Here is a 6,000-nt window from a genome sequence, read left to right on the forward strand (position 1 = left end):
CTGCAGTTCCCCACAAGTACAAATTCCAAGAGAAATTTGCTTGCAGCTTGGGATAGATGGGGCTGGGCACATACGTGATGCCCAGGTGCGAGTGAGTGGGATTCACTGGTGCCCATTTGGCGATACAGAAAGCCTGGCCAAGGGTATCAGAAGAGTTTGTTACATTTGTGCAGCAGTGGGAATGGGGCTAGTGTCAGGAAAGACTGCTTTAAAAGGAAAGTCTCTCTCTCTCTCTCTCTCTCTCTCTCACACACACACACACACACACACACACACACGATTCTATGAATACACACAAACACATCCCCACACCTGCTTTTCAGGAATTATTCATTGCACACAGCCTTGGGTGTGAAGCACTATTTCAACTCCTTGCTCTGCCATGAAGCTCACTGTGTGACCTTGGGAAAGACACAGTCTCTCAGCCTAACAACTTGGCTTCACAGGGCTGTTGTTATGAGCTGACAACTGCAAATCCCATCCTACGTTGCAAAGTGTTACAGGCATTATAAATAAGAGAAAGCCGAGGCTGAGCTGAGCTGTAAGGAAAAGCCCAAGATGGAAAGAAAACCACCCTGGCAAATTATCTGTGCAGGTCTTTTGACTAGCCAGGTGGCTTCTAACCAAGGAGTGGGTGCCCCACTCCACAACTATCTTTGCTAACACTCAACTCCCCACCCCCAGCTGCATCTGGCTTCAGGACCTGGTTTGTTAGCAGATATAAAAAAGCAACTTCATGAGTCAAACCAGTGGACAGTCCAATGCAGTAATGTCTGTCCCAACATGTTAAGCAGGGTCACCCAATATTTTTGACAAGAGATGATGGGGACTTTACACAAGTAAAGCAGGTGCCACAACCACTGAGCTACGGCCCTTCTGGAAAGTTAGGGTTGCTGCTACAGTTCCTGGAACCTTTCATAGCTGCACCATAGAGAAAAATTCAGTAAGTTAAACCATTCCTCATGCTGAGAGGAGCCTCACCTATTGAATTTCTGGCTGACATGCAGCTGTTTTAAGGCACCAGACCAGACCCTTGCCAGAAGAAATGTAAAAAAAGGCTGCAAGACTCCAAAATGTTTTATCAGCATTCAGGAACTTGACACCTCTCAACCTGCCAGAAAGGTTCTTCACCTCTGTTCTCAGAGGCAGCTCAAGACAGACAATGCAAAAATGCCACCCAGGTGAAAAGCACATCAGGTAAACTAAATCATTGCCAGTTTCCTGCCTTTTAATGGTACCCTAAAGCGTGGCACAACCTTGGACTTCCTAACTGTTGGGTTATCCCCATGTGCTGTAACAAACATATAGTAGCACCTGCCCTCGTTCAAAGGGTAGGCGTCTGCTGCCATGTTGATGTGACCCTCAAGTGCCATAGCCTGTGTTGCCTCTACTGTGGTGCCCCCTGCTGATGCCCTCCAACTTCTCAAGCTGCTGTTTCTCTTCTTCCTTGCCCTTTCAGCGCTGGCTTACTATCATACAGCATCCAACTGTCACTGTCACCAGCAGCCAGCAGCTTCAGCTGCCCGCCACCAGAACCTGCCGGTGCGCTGCCTGCCTTGTCACATTATGGGATGCGACCCTCCCGCTCGACTGCACACAGCAAGTTTCTGGCTGAGCTGTGGCAGCCGGCAGGCTTCGGGACATGCTTGTTAGCAATTTATGATCCTGCTGAGGATAGATGGCAGCCTGCAGGGCTGGGATTCATAAGAAACTGGGATTGCTGTAATCTCAGAGACACAAGGCGGGGGTGGGGCAGCGGAGAGAGCGCTGTACCAAGGCCAAAGCAGTAGGGAGTCCTGTAGTGTGGATATCTGGCCAAGGCGAAGCACTGGTGCAAAACACAGGAACTGCTGGGGTTGGGAACTGGTTTCCCAGGGAGCATGTTTTGTCTCTACCTGGCAGCCCTTGGATAAAAGTTTTCACAGATTTTAAGAACTCTTTTTGTTTGTTTCTTAAGCAGGCTTGCAAGTTGTTTACCAAGTTGCTTATGGTGAGTTAGAATCCCCTTCACTTTTGCAAACAAAAAGAAAATGGTTGGTGTTTGTTATTCTTAACAGAACTAAATCTAGCTATGTCTGGACAGGCAGATTGCAGCAGAGGGAGAGAAGCAAGGTAGGACCATCCTATCAACTCTGCTGAGAAACCAACTCCATCAGGCTTTCCCTCTCCCTCAGCTATCATCCAGTCACAGCCATTCCATCAGGTTTCAGCCCAGGGAGAGATGGGTTTGGCTCCTCTTCTGCTTGAACCATTTCTATTCCAGCTGGTTATTGTAAGAACTTTGTAATTTAGAACTAAAGTCTGAGTTTGCATTTTTTTTCCCCTTCTTCTTCCCTCGCAGTCCCTTCTTTCGTGCCATGACTTTGTGCCATGACTTTGTAATCTCGAGATCAGGGGCTCTCTTATTTCTGATCTTTGTAAGCCGATCTCTGGGAAGCTTTTTGGCTGAAGGGCCAGGTAAATATGTGCCAATTAAGCCATTAAATAAATATTGTTGATATCTAGGAACAATTATGGACTTTTTAGCAAAACTGGGTAGTGGTGTTATTTTAAAGAATGGGATGTGCCGCTGCCGAATGTCAGGTTTTCCCATGAATCTTTTACATTCAGTTTGTAATAAAATGAACATAAGAATGTAAGAAGAGCCTGAATCAGGCCAATGACACATCGCGTCTAGGAGCCTGTTCTTATAGTGGCCAACCAGATGCCCGAAAGAAGGAGCCGAGTGCAACAGCACTCTCCTGCTCCTCGGAGTTCCAGCAATTGGCATTCAGAGGAATACTGCCTCCAGCAGTGTACATTCAGGTTTCTGTTGACACAAGGCTCTGAACTGAGACCTGAGTGTACATTGTTTGTACAGTGGAGAGGGCTCAGTAAGTACAAAAATTGGGGAACTCAATTGGGAGTTTCAATTTAAAATGTTGGGAGTGTATATGCAAGAATAAGCAAAATACACATGAATATAATGGACTAGGGTGGGTGAAAGGAGCTTATGCTGCAGCTGAAGTATTGCTTTTGCCCTTTTATTTTATTTTCACCTAGTTGAGTATGCACTCAGTGACACAGGAGATTGTAGAGTAAGATTGCCACCTTTCTTTGTCTCGACAGGGACTTCTCATGTCTTTGACAGTACAAAATCCAGATATTCTACAGTGGCATTGTCATACAGCTGTTAAAGGCATACACTTTGAGGCAGTGGGCATTTTGCTGCTCTCTCCTGCCATTTTTATACCACTCAAGAGCAAGAGGATTTTGCTATTTTATCCTTTAACCAGTGTGTGTGTGTGTGTGTGTGTGTGTGTGTGTGTGTGTTGCTTTACACCTAAGGATCTAGAGGACTCTGACAACTCTGACTTGGCCAGATTAACCCCCCAAAACTTGACTCTGCCACTGCCAGATCTGTACTTGGCTCTGCATCCAGCCAACATTTTTTTTATTTCAAAAGTTGGTGATGCCAAAAACTTTGTGTGTGTGTTCCCACTGCCCCTGTCACAAAAGTAGGGATTTTATAGTTCAAATTGTCCTCTCCTTGAAAGCGCCTTATATTTTCTCAGCCACACACATATTGGCTGGGTTCTGGGGAAATCTCTTTCAGTAAAAGGATATTACATATAATAACATCTCCTCATACTTCTTAAATTCCTTGAGAGTTTGGTCAAAAATCCAAAAATACAGAATTAGTACAACTTTGTCCGCAGAATCTTCTAAAGTTCTCTACTCACACAGAGGCATAATCATTCGTAGCTAAGTGAGCTGCTTCAATGTAAACTCACCATGTAAGTACAGTACTCCTTCTCTAGCAGGCAAGTCACATCAGTCCCTATGTCCTGCTGAAATCCAGTGGATAACCTTTTGAATAAGAAAAAGGGAGAAAGGTGAATGAGACAGGCGCACTCCTATGTATTCCCTCAAAATTGAGCCCCATTGGAATCAATGGTGATTACGCCCAGGTGACCCAGTGGGTTAAACCACTGAGCCTAGGGCTTGCTGATCAGAAGGTCGGCAGTTCGAATCTCTGTGACGGAGTGAGCTCCCGTTGCTCGGTCCCAGCTCCTGCCAACCTAGCAGTTTGAAAGCATGTCAAAATGCAAGTAGATAAATAGGAACCGCTACAGCGGGAAGGTAAGCGGTGTTTCCATGTGCTGCTCTGGTTTGCCAGAAGCGGCTTTGTCATGCTGGCCACATGACCTGGAAGCTATACGCCGGCTCCCTCGGCCAATAATGCGAGATGAGCACGCAACCCCAGAGTTGGTCACGACTGGACCTAATGGTCAGGGGTCCCTTTACCTTTACCTTTAAGTGCAGCATAAGCTAGGCAACAGTAGGAAAGGAGACTATTTGTGACTATTTTTATTTGGTTTTACATGGTGGAAAATGACAGTTGAAGTCATACTCATTCTGTCTTCCAAAAGTGGTTGGGATTAGAAATCATAGAATTGTAGAGTTGGAAGGGACCCTGAGGATCATCTAGGATCATCTAGGAATATGCAGCTGCCCCATATGGGGATCAAACCTGCGACCCTGGTGGTATCAGCACCATACTCTAACCAACAGAGCTATCCAGGCAATTAATTCCTAAGAAAATAAATACTGCGGTTTGCACCTGCTCACAAAATCACCTCCTTTGACACAGAAATCCTGCCAGAAATCCCAAATGTTTGAGACCTAGCTGTGGCTATTCAGGAACACTCTGCCCATGCTCAGAGACACAAGTACTTACAGTATTATGCATATCCCATGGCTAAAGCCTAGTAATAAACTAATGATCTAGTTTGCTTAGTATGGCTGGCTGCTTTTGTTCTTCTACGTATATAAACTCCTATGTTTGTAATAAAAACCTTTAAACCACTTTCACAGATGTCTTACTTATATATATTTTAAATAAATCTGTCAGCAAATAAACTGGCCCTTTGATTGATGACAATGTTCCAGTTATTGCAATATGAAGGGCCATAGCTTAGTGCAAGCCAAAGGTCCCTGGTTCGATCTGCAGCATCTCTAGGTAGAGTTGGGAGACACTCGCCTGAAACCCTGGAGAGCAGCTGCCAGTCAGTGTAGACAATACTGAGCAATATAGACCAATGGTCTCACTCAACATAAGGCAGTTTCCTATGTTCCTATCCCAGTAGTCAAAATTGCGCATTTGTGTGCGTTTTAACTAGATAATTAATTCACTGAAAGTGAGGAGAGAACAACGAGAGGATAGTGATTTTTAAGTGCTGTGAAGTAGAATAATTTATAGAATTACCGCGGCTCGCTTTATGGAGAGAAAAGCAACAGGCGCCTGAAGTGGAGGATACCACTGAGCCTTTCAGTAGCACTTTAAAAACAAAATTTAAATAAATCAATAGGGCTGCGGTGAATAGTCTGTTGCCATGGTAATGGAACCAATTGCCCTTTTCTGAAATGGCGCTTCGGGATAGCGCTTTGTGGGGGAAGGGAGTCCTCTGCCCTGTTCCAAGATGTCCTTTGATAAACTTGCCCACACTTAAAATGGCCGTTTCGGGAAAAAATCAATAGGTGCATCGGTATGCAGTACACGGCCTCTTTAGAGACAGCGCGGCTGGCGACTGCCCTTTTCTAAGATGGTGGCGGTCCGGGACGAGTAGCGCCTCTCAAAATGGCGGCAGGCATTCTCTGCCCATACTCAAAATGGCGCTCACCTTTTACCGTGTTTTTAATGACGAATAAAGCCGCGCAAATAATAAAAACGGGCTACCGCCATTCCATCTTCCCACAACTCAGATTTCTAGCGCTGACTTTCAGAGAGAAACTCTCTAAGACTACATTCATTTAAAAGAGCAGTTTCCCTTAATAAAGATGGCCGCACTCTTCTCTTTTAACAAATGTGACTGGGTGCTAACGCTTAATACGGCTTTTAAACTTTCTTACCTAAAATATCTTAATTTGAATTCAAAGTGCGGAAGGAAGGCTTTGACCCGCTGAGTTACTATGGGAAGGTTTTGTGAACCCCAACAGAGAGAGGGAGATTGACTAACG

General features: G+C 45.1%; 1 long non-coding RNA gene across 1 annotated transcript in view; it reads right to left on the minus strand.

Annotated features, from left to right (window-relative positions):
• The window catches only part of LOC132593045 (uncharacterized), a 56,155-nt gene extending 50,155 nt beyond the window's left edge, over positions 1–6,000 (minus strand). Inside the window, exons 1-2 of the long non-coding RNA XR_009558478.1 lie at positions 5,893–6,000; positions 3,774–3,849 (exon numbers count right to left, since the gene is read on the minus strand). This is a non-coding gene — a long non-coding RNA (uncharacterized LOC132593045). The remainder of the gene's footprint in view (positions 1–3,773; positions 3,850–5,892) is intronic.

Source organism: Zootoca vivipara, chromosome 13 (genome assembly GCF_963506605.1).
Source record: "Zootoca vivipara chromosome 13, rZooViv1.1, whole genome shotgun sequence".
Classification (NCBI taxonomy): domain Eukaryota; kingdom Metazoa; phylum Chordata; class Lepidosauria; order Squamata; family Lacertidae; genus Zootoca; species Zootoca vivipara.